Genomic DNA, 10,451 nt, shown 5'->3' with positions numbered 1-10,451 from the left:
CGGTAGTGGAATGAGCACAAGCCACCGCCCTGTCATCTTGGCCAAGTCATCTCTCCGAGGGTTCATTTTCTCATAAAAATGGGGAATGTAACTGTAGGGTACCTGTCATTGGGGAGGGTACGCTTTCTGAAAGAGGAGACACCCACTTGGGGTGCAGTTGCTGCGCCTGGCCCCAAGTTGCATAGGCTCTCCTTCCAAAGTCCTGGGAGGGGGCCCAAGCACGTGATTGTTTTTAATTTCCTTAAAGAAATGTCCCCCTCAAATCTACACGGTTCAGGCTCCATGAATCCTGGAACCTGGAGGTCGTTCTTGCCACCCCTCTGCCCCGTGCTCCTCAAGCCTCTCCAAGCCTCTCCCATGCCAACCTGGTCCTCGGGCCTCAAGTGAAATGAGCCTCCAGCCTGGCAGGCCTCAGCCCGGATGCAGGGTCAGAAAGAGGTCCCCTCCCACGTGCAGGTGGGCCTAGGATAGGTCTCCTTCCTGGATGGGGCTTGAGAACTTCTGCTCTTCCTGCAGCGGTTAGCCTGACTGTTTGATGCTGCCCACTGGGGAAGTTGTGGGCCGACTCTGGGCACTGGAGGGGGTTTTGCTCCCCAAACTGAGAACTCCTGGAGAAACCAGTTCTAGGCTGTGCCGGGCCACAGGGGGGCTCAGGGATGGGCCTTCCGGAGAACAAAGGCAAAGTGGCTGGCTTCCCCATTAGCACCCGTTTCCCTGAGGAGCCTTGAAGGGAGTGGGGACACACGGCTCCCTCCTCAGTGTCTGGGAGATGGATGGGACTTATTTTTTTCCACGATTCCTCCCCATAAATCTGATCTGGCCCCTCATCTGTCCAGGCCCGTCTCCATGGAGGTGTGCAGCAGTGATGAATGGGCTACCTCACTAATGTGACGGGGGTGGCAGGGGCTTGGGGAGGGGCTCAGCGTTGATGGATGGCCCTCATGAGGGCGTATTGCATTAGGCACCCATAACGCAATCAGCAGGGCCATTACGACCCCAATTTGTCCCTCCTCCTCCTGGCCAGGGTGGGGGCAGTGGCGCTGGAAGATTAAGGAGGATGTCAGAACTTGGGAGGCACCTCGGGGTGGTGGGGATTTCGGGAGAGGGTGAGATTTCCCGGTTGGGGGCTTTTCCTAGGGAGCTCGTATGGAGCCAAGCCAAGCACAAGCTGGGAAGGGAGGCGAGGATGGACATGAGGCCAGGGCGGAGGCGTGGTTCTGCCCACCCTGCACCAGAGAGAAGAGCTGGACATCCGAACTCGCATCTTATCTCCTACCTTCTGGGCCAGGAGGGATCAGAGGGCTTGGGTGGAGACAGTCAGCTCATGGGGCCTTCTGCTGCTGCAAACCATGGCAGGCCTCCAAAGGTCTCCTGAGAGTGGCGAGGCCGATGCCTGCTTCTGGGCACTCCAGAGGGGTCCCTATATGGCATTTATATCTGGCACAGAGGGGGATACTATACATCCCCAGATAACCACCTCCCCACCGACTCCCCTTCCTTCTGCTCCCGTCACCTTTCATCTGGAATGGGCTCCTACACAGGACTCTGTGTCCAGTCTTGGCTTGTCCTCTAGGTCGCCAGAGGAATCTTTTAAAACAAAGTATTCCCTCCAGCCGGAAAGCTGTCAGCAGCTCTCCCTGCTGGCCTCAGGATTGGGGTCCCCCCATGGCCCTAGCCGCCCTCTTCACGTCAGCCTCCCTCCCAGCTTCAGCTCGGGGGCTGCCTCCCACTCGCCCTGTCTCTTCGGTGGTCCAAGCAGACACGGGCACTTTTGTCCTGCTAGGCCCTTTGTGTGGACCTCGGGTGGGAGCAGGAACTTGATCCTTACGCTGTTCGTGGGTGTTGTTGTCAGGGCAGGCCGCACTCCGATTTGCTTCCCCCCATTTCTGCTCTCGATCCCCCACCAGCCACGCTGCCCCGAGTGGGCGTGGCCGCCTGGAGACGGTGCTCTCTGTGTCACGAGAGATCTTCTTCTGCGGATCTTCCACCGGTCATAAATACCTCCTTAGATCGATCCTGGTGGCCTTCCACACTTCCAGCTCCTTACTTCTGGAAGCTGGAAAATCGTCCAGCATGGCCACCTGCCACATGTACTCCAGCGACAGACACCCAGCCTGCCTCCATCCTGGTGCACTGAACCTTGTATCACGACCATGGTGGCGAGGGTCCCTGTGGATGAGGGTCTCTGGGGGCTTAGCCAGGAGGGAGGCGACAGGGTCCTTAAACTCAGGCCTGCTGGCTGACTGCAGAGAGGCTGTGCTCAGCCCCACCCACCAGCAACACACGGAGTGGCCGGGTCCCCCAGGCTCCGCAGCCCTGGCGTTTCTGTCTGATTTTGCCAGTCTGGTGGGTGTAAAGTGACCTAAGGCTTGATCAGATATGACTGCTTTTAATAGCTATCCTTTTCTTATTCCCTTCCATACCCTTCGGCTTTAAATAGCCTGCCTTCACTGCCTGGCAAACTCTTCTTTATCTTTCAAGCTCCAGTTCAAATAGCGTATTCCTTTGTACGGTTTTCCAGCGTGCCTACCCTTCCTTCGTGTTGCCGGCGCTAATATCGCTGCCATTCTTCCTTTCTCACGTAGCTCCACAATTAAAGCAGACCTCTCCCTGCCGGCTGGAACCTGGGGAGAGGAGGAGGGGAGGAGTGGGTAGGGTTCATGGCAAGGGGGTGGGGGTGGGGGTTCTGAGAAGCCAGGCAGGGCAGCACATGTGCCTTCTCCTGAAGGGTTAGGAAGATGTCAAGTCTAGAAACGGCGACTGCTTCCTTAAGCATTTCTTGGAATAAGGTCTCACTCTGAACCCAAGTTGCTTCATTCTTGCCCTGTCTTAAGGGCTGCGTCCCTTCCACCAATAGTGGAGTCCATGTCGCACACAGCCTGAAATGACTTTCCCCTCAGCTCTCGGATGGACGGATGGACAGACACCTCACAAAGGATGAGGGACGGACGGATGGACAGACACCTCACAAAGGATGAGGTGCAATGGAAAGAGCCATGACCATCAGAATCCAAGACCCTAGGGGATTCACAGCTAACCACCACCCTCGCTTGACATTGCACATTGGAGATAGATGGGTGAGTTGTGAGGATTACAGGAACCACGCAACACTTTTTTTCTTTTCCTTTTATTTCCTCTTTATTTTTTTTATCAATTTACTGGGGGCCCCTACAACTCTTATCACAATCCATACATCCATCCATTGTGTCAAGCACATTTGTACATTTGTTGCTGTCATCATTCTCAAAACATTTGCTTTCTACTTGAGCCCTTGGTATCAGCTCATTTTCTTTCCCTTCCCTCACGAACCCTTGATAATTTATAAATTATTATTATTTTGTCATGTCTTACACTGTCCATTGTCTCCCTTCATCCACTTTTCTGTTGTCCATCCCCCAGGGAAGGGGTTAAAAGTAGATCCTTGCAATCCGTTCCCCTTTCTATGTTCAATCCGCCTCCCTCCTTTTCTGGATCGGGCTTCTGAAAGATAGCTTTTTCTCTGCATGGTCCCAGCAACTCTGATGCTGTGGTGGTTACCCAGTGGGCTGCGAACTGCAGGGTCAGCAGTTGAAAACCGCCCACCACTCCGAGGGAGAAAGACGGGCCTTTCTACTCCTGTGACAAGTTGTCCCTGAACCTCCCGGGGCAGTTCCGCCCTGTGCTGTGGGTCGGGTCACTGTGAACGGCATCGACTCCATGGCAGTGAGTGTGCTTTGGGTTATTCTTGTCCGAGAGTGAATTCCTCATCTTCTCTCAAACCTGCCCTCTTCTTTGTTTCCAGTAACTGTTCTTCTCCAAGTAAGCCCCACACCCACCTCCCTGGGATTCTTCATCTGGCTGGTTCACCACCTGTCTGTGATTCACTTCCCAGGCCGATTCTTGAATACACCCTTCACTTTCACTGTCCCGGAGTAGAGGAATCTTCAGGTTAGAGGGGCGTTTCTTTAGAGACAACACATTTAAATTAAGGGACCTACATTCTTAGCGCCTTCTCATGCTGACTTGCTCTCCCTGGTCAACATTCGTCTGCTAGTTCATAGAGTTCAGAGACCATGAATAACCAGTGCTCCAGCTACTCCTGCCCCCACCCTCGCCCCACCCCCGCCCCATGGAGGGTGGTCTCATGGGTTATGCCACGGAACGGACAAAGGTATTCCTGCATACCAAAATAAAATCCTTTGGAAACAGCATGGAACCCTTAAGTAGAAACAAATCTTACTTATGAATATTTATGCAAAGATCATATATCAAATCCTATCAAATAAAATCTACAAGTTCAATTAAAATTAATAAGATACCATGACCAAGTGGAGTTGAATTCCTAAATGAACCAAGAGCTACTTCAACATTTAAGGCTTTACTGTATTAGTAGGTAAAGGGGAGGAAAAATGATTATTTTTATCAATGCTGAAAAAAGCAGTTTATTAAATTCAGCACTAATTTCTTTTTTTTATTTAATTATTTTATTGGGGGCTCTTATAGCTCTTATCTCATTCCATATATATATCTATTATGTCAAACACATCTGTACAAATGTTGTCATCTTTTTCAAAACATTTTTATTCTACTTGAGCCCTTGGTATCAGCTCCTCATGTTTTCCCTCCTCCACGTCCCCTTGATAATTTATAAATTATTCCTTTTTTTTTTTTCATGTCTTACACCAACTGCTGTTGCTCTTCACCCACTTTTCTGCTGCCCGTCCCCCTGGGAGGGGTCCATACATTGATTATTGTGATCAGTTCGGCACTCTGTGATGCTCACCTTCCCTGGCATGATCACTGAAGACAAAGCAGGTGCATAAGCAAATGTGGTGAAGAAAGCTGATGGTGCACGGCTATGAAAAGATAGAGCATCTGGGGTCTTAAAGGCTTGAAGATAAACAAGCAGCCATCTAGCTAAGAAGCAACAAAGTCCACATGGAAGAAGCACGCCAGCCTGTGTGATCATGAGGTGGCAATGGGATCAGGTATCAGGCATCAAAGACTCAAAACAAAACAAATCATATCAAAGGGAATGAGGGGGAGGGCAGAGTGGAGACCCAAAGCCCATCCGTAGTCAATTGGACACCCACTGTCAGAAGGGCCACAAGAAAGGGACGAGCCAGTCAGGGTGCATGCAGTACAGCACCAACGAAACACAGAACCTTCTTCTAGTTCTATAATGCTTCCCCCACTCCCCACTATCATGATCCCAATTTTATCTTACAAATCTGGCTAGACCAGAACATGTACACTGGTACAGATAAGAGCATGAAACACAGGGAATCCAGGAGAGATAAACTCCTCAGGACCAATAAGGGGAGCAGCTATACTAGGAGGGTAAGGGAAAGGGGGCACGGAGCAGGGGGGACCAATCAGCACTAATTTCTTATAAAACTTACAAGAAGGGGAAAAATGAGGAGTTGATTTCAAAGGCTCAAATAGAAAGTAAATGTTTAGAAAATAATAATGGCAACATATGTACAAATATGCTTGATACAATTGATGTATGGATTGTTATAAGAGCTCCAAAGGCCCCCAATAAAATGATCTTTTAATTAAAAAAGAAACCTTACAAAAAGTTAGGAAGATCCATATATCCACATATATCCATTGTGTCAAGCACATTTGTACATTTGTATGAGTTCCCAATAAAATGATTTAAAAACAAACTTTTTATTATAAAGGTATAAGTAGATATTTGTTCGTTTGACATTTTTCACATCTACAATTCAGTGAAATAAATTATATGAATCGTGTTGTGCTATGATCCCAACAATATCCTTTGCAAGCCTTCTACATTTTACCTCTGAGCTAAACCTTGGGAATAGCAGGAGCAGCAGAGGTCTGGAGATCAGGAATCGTGGTGAGCAGACTGCTTTCCACTTCATTCTGGACAAACTGACAGTCTTGTTTGATCTGCAGGTCTAGCTATCAGCATTCACACAAGAAGGAAAATTTCTGCTCTTGCCTTATTACATGCTGATAATAATAATAAAGAATTAAGACAATTTTTGTTATTGTTGTATGTCATCAAGTCAATTCTTACTCTGAGTTATCCTGTAGAATTTCAAAGTGATCCTATGGGATTCCATAGTGATCCTATGGGATTTCATAGTGATCCTATGGGATTTCAAAGTGATCCTATGGGATTCCATAGTGATCCTATGGGATTTCATAGTGATCCTATGGGATCCTATAGTGAACCTATGGGATTTCATAGTGATACTATGGGAGTCCATAGTGATCCTATGGGGTTTCAAAGTGATCCTATAGGATTCCAGTGTGATCCTATGGGATTCCATAGTGATCCTATGGGATCCCATAGTGATCCTATGGGATTTCATAGTGATACTATGGGGGTCCATAGTGATCCTATGGGAGTCCATAGTGATCCTATGGGGTTTCAAAGTGATTCTATAGGATTCCATAGTGGTCCTATAGGACTCCATAGTGATCCTATAGGATTCCATAGTGATCCTATGGGAATTCAAAGGAGTCAATAGCCACATCTTTCTTCTGCAGAGCAACTGGTAAATTTAAACTACAGACCTTTTGGTTAGCATTGGAAAGCTTATGCATTGTGCCACTTGGGCTCCTTATAATTATTTCACAATAACATTAGGCAAGTTGATTAAAATAACATTAGACAAGTTGATTAAATGTTATTTCACAATAACATTAGGCAAGTTGATTAAAAGCAATAAAATAGATTACAAGCAATGAAATAATTTGATTTTGAATATTATAATGTAGCTATTATTTATAATCCTGGCTATGTTTTCTTGCATTAAACATATCAAAACGGGGTGGGGATGGGAAGAAGTTAAGAAGAGAGGAAACTCCCTTAACTTCACAAACATATAGCAGACATTGTAATTAACAACTAAATATTAGAAGCACTTCAGTTGAAGAAAGAGACAAATTCTTATCATGAGCACTATTATTCAACAGTGCCCACTAGACGGGTCGGTGTGTGGACGACTTTCTCAGCTTCCTGCGGGAGCTCTGGCAGCACAGAGGGGAAGCACTGGCTGTGAATGGAAAAGGCTGGTGGTGCGAACCCACCGGCCCCTCCACAGGGGAGAGGTGTGCTTCTGGACGAGTGACAGCCTGGGAAGCCTAATGGGGGGCTCTCCTCTTCCTCCACGGCGGCTCAGAGTCAGGATCAACCCAACAGCAGAAAGCACGTATTGGTTATTGATCTGATTTTGAGCTGGCTTCTTTCAGTGAGGCTCATTTTGGTAGCATACATTTTCTAGATGCATCACCCACCGTTACTTCAGTTTTCAGACTTATTTCTACAAAACTATATAAAGTAGTTCAACATTATACATATTTAAATTATGTAACCCTATTGTTAAACTATTACTTAAATTTCCTCTGGTTTGTGGCTATTTCTATTTTCTGATGCATAACTTTATTTAGGGATCAGAGAAGTATTTGTACAATGTCTTATATTTTTCTCATCAATTAGATTTGCTTGGTGATTTATCTGCGTCAAACTTCTCTTCCCACAACAACTAGCTCTTTAATTTATAAGGAAACAGGATACTGTCACTCTCTGCAGATAGCATTGTGACCTACCATGGAGAATCCCAGGGATTCAACTGTAAACCCATTAGGTCTAATCAGTAAAAGTGTGTTGGATCTAGCAAGCCTGTTAGATAGATCTAATGTAAGTCATCACAAGCAGTAAGTTGTTCAGATACACGACAAACATGTAATCAGTTGCATTCACAGACGCTGTCAATAATAAACTTGAAATTGCAATCTAAAATAGATATTTACGAATAATGTGTAAGACTTATAAGCCATAACACTTCATGAAAGAACTAAAAAAATCTAAGTAGAGACTTACCATGCTGGGAGGTCAATTTTCCTCCAGATAAAGTCAGTGTAATCCAATCAAAATCCCCAGAGGAATTTAAAAATTAAACTTCACAAAATTAGTCCTACAGTGTATCTGTAAGAATAAACCTATGAGAAGAACCATAGATTTTTTTTTTGGGGGGGGGGATTAATAATGGAAGGCTTTCCCTACTAGATATCAAAACTTATTTTAAGGTTATAAAAATTACCTGACTCAGAAGATTGCAACTAGCTCAAGAGAAGCCCTCAAACAACCCGCTGTTTTGAGTTGATCTTTTTGCGGAAGGCTCCCTAGGGAAAGGATGATGAGTGTTGTGGGGAGAATTTGTCTGCAGTGTCCGCTCAGCGCAGAGGCCTGCTTACACACGTTCTGTTGGGAATAAACCCATACATGCAGCCACTGGAACCTCAGTAGCAAAACTTTTCATTTACCTTTATCGCCGATGGGGTTCTGGTACCCAGAATAAATAAAGAGCTTATACAAATCAACAAGGCACAGACAAATAATTCCGTTTCAAAGCAAGCAAAGGGTTTTAATTGCTCTTTCTCCAAAATATGATAAACAGCTGGCAAATGAGCCCATACAAAGGCTTTCAACGTCCTCTGTCCTTTAAAGGCAAACCCACTGCCATTCATAGCAAGAATTATTCCTCAGAGAACTGCAAATGAAACCTACGAGATACGTAAAACTGTAGAAACCGGAGTTTTCAAGCACTGCTGGTGGGAATGTAAAATGATGCAGCTGTGTTTTCAAATACCCTCAGAAAGTTACACATAGTTATCAAATGACTAATTCTATTCCTAGGTATATTCCTGAGAGCAGAAAAGATGCATTTGTGCCCAAACTTTCACGTGCATGCGCATAGCAGCATGATTCAGAAAAGCCCCGGCGTCAGCGGCGGGACGGGTAAGCGAGACGTGTGAACTGCCGACCCAGCACGTAAGCCGCTGTGCACCAAGGCCCCCGCTTACTGCCCCATCCGGAGCCAAGTACGGATACTCGCGACAACGCGGATGGGCCTTGAAAGCATTACGATACATTAAAGGAGCAAGTCACATATTATGATTCTATTTATATGAAATGTCCAAAATAGGCCAAGCCATAGAGATAGAACGTTGATTTGAAAGTAGATAGAAAGCAGGTGATAGGAACGTTCTAAAATTAAGTCGTGGTGACAACTGAACAGCATAACGAACATGTGAAACATCACGGAAGTGCACACTGTGAAATGAGGCATTTCATCCTGGATGAAATATATCACAATTGGAAAAACTGAACTAGCCGGGGTGGGGTGGTGGGGTGGTGGCGGGGAGTGGGTTAAAACTGTTAAGGTAGCAGGTTTGTGATCAGGGAAAACTGAGAAGTCATTTTTCGCTCAAGTAGAACCGACAGCCGCGAAGGCAATGCGGTCCTCCGCTGCATCCTGGAGCGGAAAGAGGACACTAGGGGTGAACCTGGGCAGTCCGAAGGGAGTCCACGTTTCGTGGCCGGCAGTGTGCCGGCATTGGTTTGCAAATGTTTCCTAAGTGTGCCTGGCAAGATATTAAAGATAGGGGAAATTGGGGGGAGGGACGGGACGGGGGCCTCGATTATCTTGCAACTTTTCTGTAAACCTAATTTAATCAAAACTGAAAAGTTCATGCTTTAAAAGTGAAAGATAGAAACATCTTTGCTCATATATAACAAAAAGTAGGTCATAAGAATCAGTCAATCAAAGGGTTAAGGGTATGGTGACAGATTCCATCTAGGGCCTCCTCAAAATTCCCTTCCTCCTGAATTGGTTTAGCTAGTGGTGGAGACCCTTTGACCTCCCTTCCCCTAACTCCAGGTCCATCTATCCCTCCCTCCGTGTATACAGTCAGTTCACACACAGCTATACAGTATCAAGCATATCCTATCTTCTCAGAAGCAAACCAAACGACCCCTCCCTGCTTTTGAGTCCATGCCAACTGCCCCGCCCCAGCTTTCCCCCTGCGGAGCTGCGGTTGATAAACGGTCCCACGGGGCTTTCAGCGCTTGACGACTTGGTTACCAGCCCAATGCTTAGCCCATATTTGCTGAGTTGCATCACCTGGATGGCAGAGGGCAAGTTTGGGATTTGTGAATTATGGATTAGGAATACTTGGAGCTGCACCACCACCTGCATCTGTCTTCTAAAGTTAAAAGAATTTAGGGATCATGAGGGAGGGAGGGGGGAAATGAGCTGATACCAAGAGCTCAAGTAGAAAGAAAATGTTTTGAAAATGATGATGGCAATCTTTGCACAAATGTGCTTGACACAGTGGATGTAGGTATGGATTGTGATAAGAGCTGTAAGAGCCCCCAATAAAATGATTTTAAAGAGAAGCTATAAGAATTGACCTTCCTACCACTAAATAGCTTTGTTTCCCCATATCCTCACCAATATTTGGTTAAATCAAAGAATTTTACTAATCTGATAGGTATCTGATATTGCTTCTATAGTTAACAAAGAAAACACAGAACATGGAAGAAGAGATCTCACAACAGCAATGAAAACAAAAAACATCCACAGTCGTATGAAATACGAAATCGGACAGGGAAAGATGTGACAAAATAATAATTTATAAATTATCAAGGG

The sequence above is a fragment of the Echinops telfairi genome, unplaced genomic scaffold (genome assembly GCF_000313985.2).
Source record: "Echinops telfairi isolate 266 unplaced genomic scaffold, ASM31398v2 ScPeMD7_9;HRSCAF=40, whole genome shotgun sequence".
Classification (NCBI taxonomy): domain Eukaryota; kingdom Metazoa; phylum Chordata; class Mammalia; order Afrosoricida; family Tenrecidae; genus Echinops; species Echinops telfairi.
The sequence above is the reverse complement of the archived record's forward strand: the minus strand, read 5'-3'. Positions refer to the sequence as shown.